At 41.5% G+C, this 19,038-nt stretch overlaps 1 long non-coding RNA gene across 3 annotated transcripts in view; it reads left to right on the forward strand.

Moving 5' to 3' along the window:
* The first annotated feature begins 908 nt into the window (after positions 1-908).
* LOC129630075 (uncharacterized) overlaps positions 909-19,038 on the forward strand; it is a 223,677-nt gene continuing 205,547 nt past the window's right edge. For all 3 annotated transcript variants that reach the window (XR_008703499.1, XR_008703501.1, XR_008703500.1), the window contains exons 1-2: positions 909-1,046; positions 15,527-15,718. This is a non-coding gene — a long non-coding RNA (uncharacterized LOC129630075). The remainder of the gene's footprint in view (positions 1,047-15,526; positions 15,719-19,038) is intronic.

Genomic DNA, 19,038 nt, shown 5'->3' on the forward strand with positions numbered 1-19,038 from the left:
CAGGGCCTTGTGGGGGCTGTCCTGGTTTAATGGGAGCTGCCAAGAGATCTAGAGGACGATGGCCTCTAATGGCTCTGGTATTGTATCAAAGTGAGTTTTTTATAATTGGTTAAGCTAGCTTTCTAGAAGGAATTGGTACTTCTATTATGCCTTTGAGATGTAAATGATCTATCTGACCTCTCTGAAACTTTAATCTTCTGTGATCTCTAAGAATAAAGGAGATAAAAGAGATTTTAGGTAAACTCTTTAGAAATAATTGTTTGGGGGAACGTCTATCTAAAATAGTCTCTTTGGATTTTGGTAACTTGAAACTAAAGTTGGAAGAAGAGAATTCATGGGTCATTTTAAATAGGATAAAATATTGGAACGTTAATTGCTGAACGGGTCTCAGTTTACCTTCCTTTGGCTGAAGATTGAAGCATTAATTTTTCCAATCAGGAAATCACAATAACTTGCTTCTTGGTTTTTGCCAGATATTAGGATTTTCAAGGGTTAAGATTATAAACAGTCATAATTCTTGTCATCAGATTTCTTTATTGATTACATTGTGAGCAGGTGTGATCAGGTGTATCTTACTCTTGATACTCTTTGGCTGCTGCTGTCTGCATCGCATTTATGGTATCTTGTTGCAGTCCCCCTCTACACACCCGATCCCAGGGAATTGCAGAAGAGAGGAGGACCAAGATTTTAAGGGTCGTGCAGGGTACATTGGGGTAGAATGTATGGTCATGCCACTCAAGATGGTTGTTCTCCTGCTCTCTGTACATCTTCTGCCCTTCAAATGCCTGTTTCACTTATGCCATTTACATTTGACTGACCTTCCTAAGCACTTGCCCCAGGCCCCAGCTGATGATTGTTTTAATCAACAAGGGCATAAAGGGCATGCCCCTCTGGTGGTTTCCCTGGTAACTAATGAGGCAAAACCTGACGTCAATTCTCTTGTAACTGGTAATCTCCCCTTCCCCTGCAGAGAAGACAGCCACCAAGTCCTGCCCACTGTCTGCTGCACACCTTGGGGTGTCACTCCAGGACCCTGCTACAGACATGTAAGCTCCTCCATCCATTAAACTACTGATGTTTCTGGAGAGGGGAGAAAAGAAAAGGTCAAAACGTGGCCGTGAGAGACACAGTAGTCTGCCACAGTGGTTTGCAATTTGGCCAAATCCCACTTATTTTAGATGAGTGGTGAAACACAAGGTCAAACCTTAGTGTTCTTTATTCTTTTGGGAGCTCTAGAATTTATTTCAAAAAGCTACCCCATGGACTGCAGCCTACTAGGCTCCTCCATCCATAGGATTTTCCAGGCAAGAGTACTGGAGTGGGGTGCCATATTTAATGTTTACTTTATCCCAAAAAAGTGAACTTCTGCATTCTATATTATTTAAAAACTCAGATATGTTATGAAGGGTTTTTTCCCCATTTTAATAGTTTTATAAAACTTGATTTCTTTTTCTTAAAGGGCTCATTTAAATTATCTGCATTGCTGTGCTTTATTATTATTTTTTAAAAATATTTATTTGGCTGCACTGAGTCTTTTTAGCTGTGGCACATGAGATCTTTAGTTGCAGCCTATGAACACTTAGTTGTGGCATGTAGGATCTAGTTCCCTGACCAGGGATCAACCCAGGGCCCCTGCATTGGGAGTGCAGAGTCTTAGCTGCTGGACCACCAGGGAAGTCCCCAAAACTTGATTTTAAATAGCCACATTTCATCAGTCGATAAAGAAAGCCCTTATTATTTAAATATATGTTTCCCATTTTACCTTATTTTAACCAATGATGCCACAAACATCTTTGTAATTCTTTTGTATGTCTCTCTTTCCTTAGAGTAGACTTGAGAGGAGTCATTCCTGTGTAAGAGGTTATTCCAGTTATCTGTTACTGTGTAACAAACCAACCCTAAACTTGGCAGTATTAAATAACCACCATTTTATTATCCTCTTGAATGTCAGAAATTCAGAGAGGACACAGCAGGGGTGGTAGTTTTCTGCTCTGTGAGGTCTGGGATCTCAGCTGGGAGACTCAGAGGCTGGGCTCTGCTAGGACTGCTGAATGTTGTTCCTACATGTGGCCACTCGAGCCTGGTGATATTCATCTAGTACTTTTAGTAATTGGCTCAGGGCTCCAAGAATGTCAGTGGCACAGGGCAGGTATATATAGGCTTTATGAACTAGCCTGGAAGGTTCAGTTCAGTTCACTTCCGTCACTCAGTTGTGTCCGACCCTCTGTGACCCCATGAACCAAAGCACGCCAGGCCTTCCTGTCCATTACCGGTTCCCGGAATTCACTCAAACTCACATCCATCGAGTTGGTGATGCCATCCAGCTATCTCATTCTCTGTTGTCCCCTTTTCCTCCTGCCCCCAATCCCTCCCAGCATCAGAGTCTTTTCCAATGAGTCAACTTTTCGCATGAGGTGGCCAAAGTACTGGAGTTTCAGCTTTAGCACCATTCCTTCCAAAGAACACCCACGGCTGATCTCCTTTAGAATGGACTGATTGCATCTCCTTGCAGTCCAAGGGACTCTCAGGAGTCTTCTCCAACACCACATTTCAAAAGCATCAATTCTTCAGCTCTTAGCTTTCTTCACAGTCCAACTCTCACATCCATACATGACTCCTGGAAAAACCATAGCCTTGACTAGACGGACCTTTGTTGGCAAAGTAATGTCTCTGCTTTTCAATATACTATCTAGGTTGATCATAACTTTTCTTCCAAGGAGTAAGTGTCTTTTAATTTCATGGCTGCAATCACTATCTGCAGTGATTTTTTAGCCTAAAAAAATAAAGCCTGGAAGGTTACTTGGTATCATTTTTGCTGGTTGAAGCAGTCACAACCCTGCCCCATTTCAGAGAGGAGAGAATGTAGATTCGCTACCTCTCAATGAAGGGAGTGTCAAAGAATTTACATCGGTGTTTTAAAACTACCAGAGAAGATATAAACCACTTGCAAGATTTTGACATATATTATCAGACTGCCCCTCAGAAATGTTATATAAATCAACACTTTTTCCCCTAGTGGCTGATAGTACACTGTTACCTACTCTGGATATTACAATTTTAACAGATACTTTTCAGTTTGATAGGCAAAAGCTAACATATCATGTTGCTGTAATTTTCAAATATCTGAATACTAGTGAGATTTTATATGTGTTTTTTTCAGTCACTTGTCAAAATTTTATGTAAATTTTCTATTTTTTTGCTTCACTTTTCTGTTGGAGTAGTCATCTTTTTCCTTATTAATTGGTAGGTGTTGCTTATGTATTAAGACTAAATCAAGGTGTTCTAATTCTAAATTGAGTTCTTTCACCATCATCCCTTAGTAGCACTAATCAATAAACATTTTTAGTACTATGTGTAAAGGCACTGTTTTCTTGTAATTCAGATTTTGCCTCTTTCAAGCTATGTGACTTGAACAATTAAGACTGGACCCTAGTATCCTCTCCTGTAATATTGGGATAATAATATTCCTATCTCATTTGTCATTGTGAGAATTCATTACTGTCCATGTAAATGCTTAGAAGAAGGCTTGTTACATGCTAAGTGTCCAGTAAAGGTAAGTGGTTACTGTTAGTATTATTACTGTCACCATAATGATTAAATATGATACTAAGATATTTGTGAGTATTCTAGTGATTATTTCTATTGTCCAATTTGTAAGTGTGTAACTGAGGATCTCTAGTCATGTCAAAGCTATTTAGGTTTTGCATTCAAAAGAGTCAGGGTTAATCGAGAAAGATTTTGTCTTTTCTTATTATTTTAAACTTGGTTCTCAAGTTTCCCAAAGGAGAGGAAAATCACTAACAATACAGGATGCCCTTTGGAGCAGGGTTGTGGGGCATCCTAGTTAATGGTGAGATGCTTGGCAGTAATCACCACTCTTGACTGCCATGCCAATGTAATTAGAAAAATGGCTTGGGGGTGGGGGCATGCAGTTGTTTGTGAAACTCCTGAGACAAAAACTAAATTTGATGATATTTCCTCTGCCTCTTTCATTTGTCTTTCAATTCCATCAGAGCAACTGAGCTCAGAAATGAGCATTGTGGAGTGCCCTGTAGAGCAGCATTGATGAAAGAAAAAAATAAAACCCTTTTCTATAGAAGGATAAGTCCCAAAGGATTCTCATTGCTTTAAATCAGGAGAGGCTATGGAAAGAAGAGGCCAGGGCCTGGGTCTGAATGACCATAGGCAGGGCCCAGTCTCTAGGCTCTCCTTACCTCCAAGTCTGTGCCTTCCTCCCCTGCCCAGCACATCCTCCTCGTGTTCTTTCCATTCAGAGCCTCAAGGGGGTGTTGGAGTGCCACGTGTTGGTGGATGGGAGATGGGGGATGGGGAGGATGTACCACCCCAGGGCACTGAACATTTGTTGTCTCCAAAGAGGGCTTCTCTGGCTTCAGCCCAGCTGTCCCTGTGTGATAACCACCATGGCTAATACTCTGGTGATGAGCCTCTTTGGGTCTCCGCCTCACCGCCTCTGATCACTGTGAAATATGAGTTAGGGGAGTTTTCTGTAACAAATGCCTGCTTGACTGAGCCCCTGTTCAGGCGTCTGGTGTCAGCACTTGTCCCAGACAGCCGCTTCAGCCGTTCCAGCCAGACAGTGACAGATTCAACCTCCTGCTTAGACTGTCAGGGGAGTCCACCCCTCAGGCTTGGGCTTGTCACAGGAGCGCCTGGCTGAATCTTGCCAGGGCTCTGGGCTGCACCTGTGCTTCCAAATGTCAGTGGGCATGAGAGCCAGCCATTTTTCACCACCCTTCCTGTCAAGGTCAACTGGCCTGATGGGGGAGGGAACCTCCAGAACTGAGATAGACCTGCCTCTTTGCTCCTGCATCATCAGGCAGACCTTTTAATATCAACGGCCCAGGACTTGCCAAAGAAAGCATTTGAAGGTATCTTGGGTAAATTAAAAGAATTTCATTGATTGACTGGAGATAATTAGTTGGGCAAGTTTACTTCTTTGAAATATCTTTTACAAGTTCTGTTTAACATTATCTGGTGAGTCTTGGTTGATATGGAGGGAAGAACAAAGCTAGTCACAGGTAGTAGGAAGGAAAGGGTTCACATTAGTGGCCAGTGTTGAGATTCTGCCAGGGTTGGCCATATGGTGATCATAATGATGATTTATGAATCAGAAATTGTAATCTGATGGCCCATGGATTGAATTTGGCACAAAGGATTTTTGTTTGGCCTCTATTGTTCATTTGGTTTTCATAGAACTTGATGCTAATATTTAGAATTCAGAATATTTTACATACAAATGTGATTTCAGGCTTTTAAAAAACCAAGCTCTGGCAACACTGGGCTTATGTTCTTATATACGGAGGACTGAAGTAAACCATGTTGCTGCCACTGCTCACTTTAGAAAGGGCATGAACTCTAGTTTGTCGCAGTCTTCCCCTTTCCCAACCTGCTTCTCTTATTTCCATTATATGGATGATCCCTATACTTGTGTTGATGATCACTGGTATAAGTGCTGAGCTTCAATTCCGTACTTAATATTTAATGAACTCTGTCTAATAAGATTTATCTCCCCCACTGAGATGATATGTGATGAGGCATTGCTTGAACTATCATGATTTAAATGCAATGAATAATAAGGACGAAAAATAGTGGTTTTATTGATATCTGAAGATTGTAGTTCACCATTGCTAGGCCTTAGCTCTTGACTTTAGCTCTTGACGTATGTTCCATAAATGATAAACTCTGGGACAAGTTTAGTGTTTCTACTGAAAGAGAAAGAGAAATGCAGTAACAAAACTACTACATCATCTAATTTTTAATCTTAATGAAAGTGCTTCCAAGTTAGTGAAATGGTCTCCTTTCCATGATGATTTCCTCCTTCAATGCTGAGAAAGGTTCTTAACTCTGACCCCATATCCTTGTTCATGGAAAGGAGACCATTTCACTAACTTGGAAGCACTTTCATTAAGATTAAAAATTAGATGATGTAGTAGTTTTGTAAGGGGACTTGGGCTTATATTTATATAAAAGTACTTATTCTCCTCTACAAGAAATTGTCCAACCCAATGGAATTCTGTAGCATCTATTTAGGCTAAAAGTCAAATATTGCTGAAGAGATAATGTATACTAGCTTTATCAAATAGGCTGCATTTGGACTTTAGAAGCATGTGTTTAAAAGCCTTGTTTTTAAAAAATGAAAATACCTTATTCATGCTGAGGATTTTTTCCTTAATTTCTTTTAACTCACATGATATGCAGATTGAAATGGTGCTTTACTTTTTCATTTTTATAATGAAAAATTAGAGAAAACACATAAGAGTACTTGCTATGTGTTTATACTGATTACCTTATTTAATACTCTCAACACTCATACAAGATACATAAAATATTATCCCTATTTTATAGACGAGAAGACTGAGGCACAGAGAGAGAGAGTGCTGAGAGACTTGAGTAAATAACTTGCTAAACCATTGTGTATGTTGGGGTCAGAATCAGTGCAGCTTAGCTTTCTACCTTTCTAACCCTTGATGAATACAAGCTAAAATATTGGACATGCTATAACCACTGTCTTTCTATCATCTGTAGAGCTATGCCAATCAGCTTTCTCCTGTTCGCCAAGGATAATATCGCAAAAGCTCCTTGATGGTTTGTTTGCCCAAATAGAAATCTTGAAAGTATTTCCATAAATGATGGCTTAGAAGGTCATTAGCAGTTCTGATAGTTTTAAATAAATTGTGTTTTGAAATGATTGCTTTGGGATGGGTCTCTTATGGTTAAGTGTTATATTGTGGGAATTGTCTGAATTTTCAAATATAATGCATTTTATTGATCATAAGAAGAAAATGTTTTGGATGATAATAATTCCACTGTTCTAAGTTTGCTGTTTGAAGCCTGCATAGATTGGGTTAGTGTAAATGTTTGAAGTATTTGAATTGAATGCATTTGGGGTATAGGAAAGTGATTAAGTCCTCTCGGTCCCTGTTGTTGAGGGACCTTATGGGGCTGCATTGCCCAGCTTGAAGTGGAAAAGTTAACCTGGAATGTGTTTGAGGGTTTAGCTCCTGATGATTGCCTTTGAAGAATTTCTTGCAGCCATTTGCTCTTAAGGCACTTGGAGGCTGGTCTATGTCTTTTGGAACTTACCATGTGGCTCAGTGGTAAAGAATCTGCCTGCCAATACAGGTGATGTGGGTTGGGAAGGTCCCCTGGAGGAGGAAATGGCAACCCACTCCAGCATTCTTGCCTGGGAAACCCCATGAACAGAGGAACCTGGCAGGGTTCATGGAGTCACAAAGAGTTGGACATGACTGAGCACTCACGCAGTATGTCTTTTGGGGCCCAGAGCCCAGTAACAACTCTAACCATCTGTGGTCCAGAGAACACATGAGAAACAGTTTTGTTCGCCTGCCTTTCCTATCATTCCTTCCCACATTCCTGGGCTAAGTTGGGATCTGAGAAGTGTCCATGAAGCTTATATGCATACAACCACACAAGTGGCTACTGTGCATTCCCTTGTTGTGACCAAAGTCTTTTTGTTTGGGGGAGTAAGTACATAGAAACTGACCTGAGCCTTTCACAATAAAGGCATTATGAAACCTCTCACTGAAGATTTAAATGGTAGCCACTTGATATAATCTCCTATCCTCTCTGGAGATAGAATGGATTCAAATAATCAGGAAAGCTATGCTTGCACAGGTTTTATCTCTGCTGGTTCAGTAGAATCCGGGCTGAACCTAGTAGTTTTTTGTGCTGTTACACGCTGTGTTTACTTGTGAGCTACCTTCCCCTGAAATATCCTATGACTCAATATTCCCAGGTTAATTTCAGGCATTTTCTAGTTGCTTTCCTTCTATATGCCCCAGGATGATTTTCTTTAAAAACCACCTATATCTTTAGCTGTCACTTAAAAGCTGTTGACTCCTAAAGAAAACAACTTCAGATCTTTTCTTTTCCCAAGCTGGGCTCCTGTATTGCCTACTGCTCGTGGAACCCATCCATGTAGATATTCCACTGGCTTCTCAAAAGCAACAGGCTTTAAACTAAGCTCTTTATCTTCCTCAGAACTGTACAAAAAAGATCTTGACGAAAAGATAATCATGATGGTATGATCACTCACCTAGAGCCAGACATCCTGGAATGTGAAGTCAAGTGGGCCTTAGAAAGCATCACTACGAACAAAGCTAGTGGAGGTGATGGAATTCCAGTTGAGCTTTTCAAATCCTGAAAGATGATGCTGTGAAAGTGCTGCACTCAATATGCCAGCAAATTTGGAAAACTCAGCAGTTGCCATAGGACTGGAAAAGGTCAGTTTTCATTCCAATCCCGAAGAAAGGCAATGCCAAAGAATGCTCAAACTACTGCACAGTTGCACTCATCTCACACTCTAGTAAAGTAATGCTCAAAATTCTCCAAGCCAGGCTTCAGCAATACGTGAACCATGAAATTCCAGATGTTGAAGCTGGTTTTAGAAAAGGCAGAGGAACCAGAGACCAAATTGCCAACATCCGCTGGATCATGGAAAAAGCAAGAGAGTTCCAGAAAAACATCTATTTCTGCTTTATTGACTATGCCAAAGCCTTTGACTGTGTGGATCACAATAAACTGTAGAAAATTCTGAAAGAGATGGGAGTACCAGACCACCTGACCTGCCTCTTGAGAAACCCATATGCAGGTCAGGAAGCAACAGTTAGAACTGGACATGGAACAACCGACTGGTTCCAAATAGGAAAAGGAGTACATCAAGGCTGTATATTGTCACCCTGCTTATTTAACTTCTATGCAGAGTACATCATGAGAAACACTGGGTTGGAAGAAGCACAAGCTGGAATCAAGATTGCAGGGAGAAATATCAATCACCTCAGATATGCAGATGACACCACCCTTATGGCAGAAAGTGAAGAGGAACTCAAAAGCCTCTTGATGAAAGTGAAAGAGGAGAGTGAAAAAGTTGGCTTAAAGCTCAACATTCAGAAAACAAAGATCATGGCATCTGGTCCCATCGCTTCATGGGAAATAGATGGGGAAACAGTGGAAACAGTGTCAGACTTTATTTTTTGGGGGCTCCAAAATCACTGCAGATGGTGACTGCAGCCATGAAATTAAAAGACGCTTACTCCTTGGAAGGAAAGTTATAACCAACCTAGATAGCATATTGAAAAGCAGAGACGTTACTTTGCCAACAAAGGTCCGTCTAGTCAAGGCTATGGTTTTTCCAGTAGTCACGTATGGATGTGAGAGTTGGACTGTGAAAAAAGCTGAGCGCTGAAGAATTGATGCTTTTGAATTGTGGTGTTGGAGAAGACTCTTGAGAGTCCCTTGGACTGCAAGGAGATCCAACCAGTCCACTCTAAAGGAGATCAGCCCTGGGTGTTCTTTGGAGGGAATGATGCTAAAGCTGAAACTCCAATACTTTGGCCACCTCATGTGAAGGGTTGACTCATTGGAAAAGACTCTGATGCTGGGAGGGATTGGGGGCAGGAGGAGAAGGGGACGACAGAGGATGAGATAGCTGGATGGCATCACCGACTCGATGGACGTGAGTCTGAGTGAACTCCAAGAGTTGGTGATGGACAGGGAGGCCTGGCGTGCTGCGATTCATGGGGTTGCAAAGAGTCGGACACGACTGAGCAACTGAACTTAACTGAACTGATCTTCTCTGCTCCTCTTTCTGTATTTTTTTACTTGTATTCAGTCTGTATCAAACATCATCATGTATAAATTCTGACTCATTAAATGTGGGATGGTATGAGGAGTCAACACTGTTTGCAAATACCTGTAGTGGTTCTGATGTTTGTGGTCCACATACAACACTGAGTAGTGAATGCCTCTCTTTCCATCTCATCACATGAACTAGAAACCTTGGAATCATCCTAGACTCGTCTCTTCTGCTCAACTCACACCACAAGGGGCTGCTATGTCCTATCAATTTCATTTCCTCAGTGTGTTTTAAGTCAGCCCCTTTCTCTCTGTTCCCACTGCTGCCTGCTTTATTCTATCCTAGTTCACCCCACGGAGAAGGAAATGGCACCCCACTCCAGTACTCTTGTCTGGAAAATCCCATGGATGGAGAAGCCTGGTAGGTCCAATACCTATCACAGTGCCTGGCATTTAGTAGGGATATAAGAGATACTTGAGAATGAATAAATGGCCAAATATTTTTAAACACTTTGGAAAGACTGTAGTCACATTGATACTCAGTGTGTGGAGAAATGTCCTTTCATCATTGCCTTTGCAACAGAAGTGACTTTCTTGCATTAGCAATGGAAGGTTTCCATTAGTTTCATTTTGGTTCCTCCCAGGGTCCAGAGGGATATGTGAAGATCAACGTATTACTCTGTTACCCTTCCCAAACTTGCTTTTGCAATATCCATGTTCTTAGAATACACAAAAGAAGCTGGTGTTCCATTGCTAAAATCAAAATCCAAGCAGAACCTCCAAGTTGATTTTAAGGTGTGTATTTCAAACCTAATTTGTACCAAATCAAATGGGAATTTCAGGGAGGCTGCTTTCAGTTCAATATAGCAGTTGGATATTCCAGAGCAAGAGGGTGGGCAGCTTCTTGTTACTGGAACTCCACAGAGTTACTACACAGAAGCCAGCTGTTGTAAAAGTGATTCCTCCTTTTGGATGGAAGTGTGGGGTCAACAGCAATGTGCTTATCCAAACATTGTGTTCTCTTGTTTCTTATTAAGTATAATCCACATTCGACAGGGTTTATTGAGGGACTATAATGACCCTGGAATTGTGTCAAAGGCTTTATATAGAAAGATGAGCAGGTCACTGTCCCTGTCATAGAAGAGACCAGCATCTAAACAAAAAAACCTACTCTTAGAAGTCCCTTGCTGATAATTTCTCAAAGTCCTCTTTCACATCAAACAAACAAGAACAGAGTTGGAAGGCAGGATGAAAGAAACTTCTGTTTTCTGTTGTGAGGAAAAAAATTTTCTTAAGGAATGCTGACATCCGCAGTGTTTTAAGTGAGAATGTACCAGTGCTCTGGAGACACCTCATGTTGTTTTCTTAAAAAAAGAGCATTTCAGAGGGTAGGTATGTTTGTTTGATATAATAAAGGTTACCCTAGAAAAATTTGTGTTCACAGAACTAATGTGACATCTTCCCAACTGGGGCCTGTGGATGGAGGGCAGGGTGGAAAAACTGCCTCATGCAGAACTAGACCAGGAAGGGCTAGGGAGTGGGCTCAGGGTCTTTTTGAGAGCAACCCCAGCAGAAAGATGTGATCAAGTGAAGTACTAAGTAGGATCTAGTAGGGGGAATCTTTGGTTAATTGAAAATTGCATCATCTGCAACTGAATCCTACTTCAGATTTTAAAAGTATGCCATCTCTCTGGTTTAAAAATCATTTGTATGAAAGAATGTGAATTGGTAACTTTAAATAAAGGGGAAGGAAGTAGAACAACTGATTATTTTTCTAAGCCCCATATAAAACTTATTTGATTATTTATGATTTTTTCCCTCAGAGAGCAATAGTTCTATTGTTTTCCCCATAAAACACATATATGTCACTGATGAGTTGGCTGCAGATTCTTTCTGTAAATAGAGGATTCCTTGAATATGACATTAGCCATTCAAACATCTGGCGTTTACGGGATATTTTTGGAGGCAGAGTTGTCTGTTTCTTCCTACGCTAAGAAGCAGGACACATCTAAGTTTTCCAGCATCACTGTCTCCTGAGGCAAGCTGTTTTTTCAGTTACTGTGGGTGATTAGATGATGGAAGGCAAGAACCTCTGCAGGCCTTGAAGTAGTCCTAGAGGAACAAACCGTGCGACTGCCCCTCACCTGGTGGCCAGGAGAGCTTCTATCAGGGGGTGGAACTTTTAGAACTTAGAAAAGCCTCAGAGAGATTATTTGAACAGGGGAACTTATACTTTTTCAAAATTGATGAAAATTTTAACTCTCATTTTTGTCAATACCAGAAGCCAGGAGCTGGGTTCAGTAGGACTTTGGATAACTTTATTAAGGTCAATCACTCTGGACTTCCTACTGTACTGAAAGGGTAATGTAACATCCCTCCTTCTTGGAGGGACCACACCCTCAACCAGCTAGTGCTGAACAATCAGGGACTCCTGGTTATTCCCCCTTGGTTCAGGACCAGCAGCCAGCTAACTTCCCTCTGCTCACGTGTCTGCAGCATGAAAAGAAGCTGGAAGCTGAATTCAGCTTCCCAGATGGAATATTTATAAAGTCCAGTCACTTAATTTCACCAAATTTTGCAATTTGGATTATAATATACTGTTAAAATAAATCTCCATAGGAAGCAAATGTGATGATTATAGTATCATCATATATCAATTTTTCATAAATTACTCAGTAAATCACCTATAGAACTCAGAGAGGCAAACCCTAGATTTGTCTTGTTGTGCTTTATTGTGCTAAACCATAAAGGGGTTTTGAGGGTACTGCAATGGCATAGTTAGTCTGGTTGTCGATGTCTATCCTGAAATTTCAACACAGAATAAGAATAATTAAAGAACAGTGTGTGTGGGTCTCTACATAATATGATAAGCCCCATGTATGGGCATGTGTGCTTAGTTCTGTCTGACTCTTTTTGACCCTGTGGACTGTAGCCTTCCAGGCTCCCCTATCCATGAAACTTTCAGGCAAGAATATTGGAGTGGGATGCCATTGCCTTCTCTAGGGTACCTTCCTGACCCAGGGATCAAACCTGCGTCTCCTACATTGGCAGGTGGATTCTTTACCACTGTGCCACCCTACAGAATAGGTTAAAGATGGGGTTTCCTTTAACCTCCAGTTGTACTATTGAATTTTAGTTTGAATTGAGGCTAGAGTCTTAAGGATCTCAATCTCCAAAGAAGAAATTATACCCTGTAGAGTGAATTCTTGATTTTTTTTTTTTTTTGGTGTTCATGAGCTTTTGTGGGAAAATTCCCACAAAATTAGGGAATTAGGTTTTATTCAGGTTGGGATACTGATTGTAAACCAGGAAATCACTTAAGTTCTGTGGGCACCATTCCCTTATCTTTAAAGGAGAGAAAGTTGAATTGGATGCTTTGTTTATTCTTGATCCAAAGTTATAAAGAAGTCCTTTACTCACTTTGATACTGATTCATTTTCCTGTCATTCATTCATTCAATAGATATTTAGAGTATGTACTTAAGTTTTAAGTACTATGGTAGGTTAAGGATACCCCTATATTGGTGAATAGCATAGCCTTGCTTCCAAGCAGCCCAACATATATTACGCATGTGGAGAGTAAGGGTGATAACTGATACAGATGAACCAATAACAAGTTTGCAATGTACTGCATAATAATGAAGTATTGGGTGCCTTGGAAATTCAAAGGTTGGGTAACTCACTTAGTCTTTGAGGTTAGAATAGATAAAGATGGCTTCTAAGAGGTAATGACATTGAAATTCGGCCCTGAAAGAGTTCTGCTGAGCAAGAGGATGAGGGTTTAGAGCTGCACATTGGGTCATATTCAGAGGAAAAGGCTTTGCACCAGGATTGATAGAACAAGGGAGAAAAAAGAGAGAATGAAAATGTTCTTATGGGACTAGAGGGACTTCACCATGATAGGTACAGCCTGGAGAGGAAGGGGGAAATGGCAGGAGACTGCTGGAAAGTGGGATGAGGGCAGGTCATGAAGTGCATTGTACTTTAGAAGAAGAGAATTTGGATATTATTGTGAAGATTGGCAGGGAAATGGGAGACTTTGAGGCAGTGGAGTGAAGTCATCAGCACTTGCTTTAGAAGGATCTTTGACTGCTGTGTGGGGCTTGGCTGAGGAACACTGGACTGGAGGGCAAAAACCAGTCGAGATGCTTCCATTTCTTGACAGGGCCACCAGCTGTGTAACTGGAGGAGTTTTCCAGGCTGGCGGATGTGGATCCTGACGCTGCTGAGCTAGGAGTGAGTGATGAGAGGGCACCAGATGCTGCTCTCTAAAGCGGGGCCCCCTCTGTGAGGGCCTCAGCAGGCCAGAGAGGAGCTGCTCACCGCTTCTTCTGAGTAAGGCACAATCTCGTGTCCAGATTGGGGCTGGCAGTTGCAGGCTCGCCAGGAATGGAGAGAGACAGCCAACTCCCTCACAGGCTGATAGGAAGGAACTGAAGCTCCATGGGACACCATCAGTCAGGATTTGCTCATTGCCTGGCTGAGGTGTCCAAACAAGGCCATCCATATGTCCTGCAGTTTCTGTCCATGCCCTTGAATGACCTTGTCACTCTCAGCTTGTACTTTGTTGACTTACATGATACTTGGACTTGCCAAAGAGTGTGCAAACTCCTCCTGTGTTGAAAGCAGACATCTTGGTTCATGCTTGCAAAGGGCTGCAGGGCCCTGGACAAGGGACTACCAGACACCCATGCAGATGATGCAGGGCTACCAAGAAAAACAGGCCTGGCTGTGTAGCTCAGGGCCCTTTGAGACTAGGTAGACAGAATAAGTGCACATACATGAGAACACAAGTATTTGGCAGCTGTACCATATCCCATTCACATGTGGAGAGCAGAAAGTCCAGTGAGATGGGCTGGGGTTGGGGGATGAGGGTGCTAGTCTCTCTGCTCACAAAAACCAGTGCGTGTGCCTCTTCTTTGCTGTGCTTTACTTTTGGGCCTCAGGCCTAACCACGTTGTCCATGCTTTAGCCTGTGTGAGGCCCATGGAAGGCCCATGCTTTCTGTGACTGTGGTATCTTGGATTGCATTTTGTCTGTCACGATCCCATATGACTGTATGTTTAACTTCCTCAGTGGATTGTGATTCCTTGAAAAAAGCAAATGCACTTATCCATCCTGGTTTTCCTGGACACTAAGCAGGATGGGTGTCTTGTACCCCCTACACACCCAATAAATGCTTCTTGGAATAAAAGGAACTATAAGCCAAGTATTTAGGTTTGGTCACTCAACTATTAAGAGTTTAAGATATAAGGGAGATCCTGTAGTCAGGGTAGCTGCCATCAGTCTTGTGATTTCAATTATTGGATTCTAAACTTTGGTGGTTTCAAGATAGATGAAATCCTAGACACAGAACAGTTTCTGGGGGGCTCAATAATAAAGCATCTGCCTGCAATGCAGGGACTATCTACAACGCAGGAGATGTGGGTTAGATCCCTGCATCAGGAAGATTCCCTGATGAAGGAAATGGCAACCCAGTCCAGTATTCTTGGCTGGAAAATCCCACAAACAGAAGGGCCTGGTGGGCTACAGTCCATGAGGTCACAACAGTCAGACACGACTTAGCGACTAAACCACCGCCACCGCCACAGCCCACAGCAACCGACAGATCTATGGAAAGCAGAGTTTCACATGTTCACAGTATCCCTGGAGACCACTCACTGCTCATTTGTCATCATCTCACAGCCTGTCCCCCCCACACCAGGCCTCAGTGTCAGGCTCTGTGCTTAGTGCTTCATATTTGACATATCTTAATTCTCATCACATCTTGGGAAAGCAGTATTCTATTTTTAAGATGTGGACAACTAGGCTCATGGGGATTACATCCTTTATTCAAGTTTAAGTCTCATTAGAGCTGATACTCAGATCAAAGATCTGCCTGATGCCAAAGCTCTTCTCCTTTCATTACGCAGCTCACTGGTTGTTTTGATGGGAATGGATAGGTGGACCAGCTTCATTGGATTGGCCCTGGAGGACCAAGAATAGACATGTGTGTGCAGGAATTTGCTTCCTGGAAGATGCCACAAGTGGAGAACTACCACAAGCTCCATAAACTCTCTCCTTCTAGCCCAGGGATAATGACAGATGGTCACTGTGACTTCCGGGTATGTACAAGTATGATCTTGAACAAAAGGAAGACAGACATGATTGTGGCAGAGGGGCCATTTCTGGGCAGGACAATAGAAAGCAATAGTGTGTGTGTGTTAGAGCAGGGAGTTGCGGGCTGCAGGGCTCTTGGCCCTCTGGCTGACAGCTAGAGCGACATAAATAGCAACCTTACAACTTGGTGAGTGTGTTTGACTGTGTAAGGTGACCTGAACAGGTGGTACCTGGTTTCAATCACGTTGTTACATTTATGCTACAAACTTATTTAGGGGAACAGAGAAGCTGTTTCTCTGCATGGTTTACCCAGATTGGAAGGGTTTGAGGGGAGAAGCAGCAGGTATAGAAGATGGGAAGTGTAGAAACAGCAAGAGATAAAGCAATCAAAGAGCCACTAATTACTAACATTGCTGAAATAGTCTGTGTTTCAGTTTCTGAGACAGCAGATACAATCATTCTTTCCTCTGCATGTCTTGGGTCCGTGGAAAGGATAGTATTCTCAATTGTGCTTGAAGTTTGTCAGAGCTGTGTGGACTGACAGTGTTATTACTATAGCGTAGCAATTTTTATTCTGCCAACCACCCTGGTACTTTAAACACAGTCAAGAAGTTGAGACACAATTTTCAAAAATTCTAAAGTTTTTTTTGGGGAGAGTAAAATATGCTCTTTAATGCCTCATTTATAATTCTAGAGAAAGTTCTCCTTTCTCCCCTGTGGACTATGTTTTAGAAGATGAAGGTAGAATTATAGAGCTGAGCACACAGCATTGATTTACCTGTTTCCATTATTTTTTCTTTGTGGGAGGGAGATGGTAATTTTGCTTAAAAAGGGTCTGGAAAACAACCCTCCACAACCTAATTAAAGGCATTTTCCTGGTGATGTTAGACAGAATTTCTTAGAAATCTTTGCCACTGGCAGAAGAAGTGGCTGGAATTTTTAAAGGTAATCTATCAACAGCACTGAATTGTCTGTTTTTACCTGCAAAGTGAGTGTACAGTAATCCCTTTCATCCTGGCAGGTTTAATTCATCCGGTGAGGCTGTGAGTGGTCACTTTCAGATATGGCTCTTACATGATCAAGGCCTGCTGTGACAGGGAGAAAACAAAAAAGATAAATTGTGGTCATGCAGCAGAACAAATGATTATAGCCCTACCTGGCTTCACTACTCTTCCCCCTAACAAAACAAGTGCTATGAGAATTGATCTGTTTACAGAAAGACAACTTCAGAGCATAATGACCCATTCCTCGCTCACCACCTACTCTAGACTCATTAAACCCATTTCAGTCTTCTGTCTCCTTTGTTGAAAAAGCTCTCAGTAGCACTACTGGCTGAAACGACTCAAATTAGTAACTTGGCTTTTAAGAATCTCCATTGTTTTGTTGGTATCTGCACAACTCATTTAATGAAGTTAAATCAAATAAAATTGCACAAGCATTAACCTTACCAAACAAAGAAATGTGCAACAAACTTTTTGATTGAATTTTGGCTGCATTTTTCAAATGGTATCTCTTATCTTGAAGTCCTTTTCAGTCTGAATAAAACCTGTAATTCTGAATGGCAGTAGTTATAGCAACCAGAGCTTATTTGGATCAATCCTTATGGGTAAATGTCCTTCTATGGCCTGGGTTTGAAATGTTCAATTTGTCCTCTTTTTCTATAGAGTTCAGTAATCAACAAATTTCAGACATAGGTTTTAGAGGGAGAAAAGTTGTGATCCTGCGATGTGAAATATCTCAAAATAAAGTTTTACGCTAAGATCACTATGGGGTGTTTCCTTTCCATTCTCTTGCAATCATTAAAATTGGTCTTAGCTAAGAACACTACATAAGAGTGGCAAAAATGTGAACTTCTGGCTTTATGTTGTAATAAGTTCAGTGAGATGGGAATATCAGACCACCTGACCTTCCTCTTGAGAAATCTGTATGCAGGTTAGGAAGCAACAGTTAGAACTGGACATGGAACAATAGACTGGTTCCAAATAGGAAAAGGAGTACATCAAGGCTGTATATTGTCACTCTGCTTATTTAATTTTTATGCAGAGTACATCATGAGAAATGCTGGGCTGGAAGAAGCACAAGCTGGAATCAAGATTGCCGGGAGAAATATCAATAACCTCAGATATACAGATGACACCACCCTTATGGCAGAAAGTGAAGAGGAACTCAAAAGCCTCTTGATGAAAGTGAAAGAGGAGGGTGAAAAAATTGGCTTAAAGCTCAAGATTCAGAAAATGAAGATCATGGCATCTGGTCCCATCACTTCATGGGGAATAGATGGGGAAACAGCGGAAACAGTGTCAGACTTTATTTTTTTGGGCTCCAAAATCACTGCAGATGGTGATTGCAGCCATGAAATTAAAAGACGCTTACTCCTTGGAAGGAAAGTTATGACCAACCTAGATAGCATATTCAAAGCAGAGATATTACTTTGCCAACAAAAGTTTGTCTAGTCAAGGCTATGGTTTTTCCAGTGGTCATGTATGGATGTGAGAGCTGGACTGTGAAGAAGGCTGAGCGCCAAAGAATTGATGCTTTTGAACTGTGGTGTTGGAGAAGACTCTTGAGAGTCCCTTGGACTGCAAGGAGCTCCAACCAGTCCATTCTGAAGGAGCTCAGCCCTGGGATTTGCTAAAGCTGAAACTCTAGTACTTTGGCTACCTCATGCGAAGAGTTGACTCATTGGAAAAGACTCTGATGCTGGGAAGGATTGGGGGCAGGAGGAGAAGGGGACGACAGAGGATGAGATGGCTGGATGGCATCACTGACTCGATGGACATGAGTCTGAGTGAACTCTGGGAGTTGGTGATGGACAGGGAGGCCTGGTGTGCTGTGATTCATGGGGTCGCAAAGAGTCGGACACGACTGAGCGACTGAACTGAACTGAACTGAAGTTCAGCGAGAGCCTGGAATGAAGAATGTATCCATGATATCATCAGATAAAGCATTTTTATGCTTCAAAGGGCACTACTAAGAAAGTGAAAGGACAATCCACAGAATGGGAGAACCATTTCAAAAATCGTACATCTGATGTAATATTTACATATAGATGATATAAATAATTATAACTCAATAATAGAAAGACAAGTCAGTTAAAAAATAAAAGGTCGCAATAGACATTTTTCCAAAGAAGATATACAAATGGCCAATAAGATTTGAAAAGATGTTCAGCATTATTAGCCATCAAGGAAATGCATTTCAAGACTACAGTGAGATACTACTTCATACTCATGAGGATGACTAAAGTCAAAAAGGCAACTGGAGAAAATTATAATTCAAAAAGGTCCATGAACCTCAGTGCTCACTGCAGCACTATTTATAATAG

Source organism: Bubalus kerabau, chromosome 1 (assembly GCF_029407905.1).
Source record: "Bubalus kerabau isolate K-KA32 ecotype Philippines breed swamp buffalo chromosome 1, PCC_UOA_SB_1v2, whole genome shotgun sequence".
NCBI classification, from domain to species: Eukaryota; Metazoa; Chordata; class Mammalia; order Artiodactyla; family Bovidae; genus Bubalus; species Bubalus kerabau.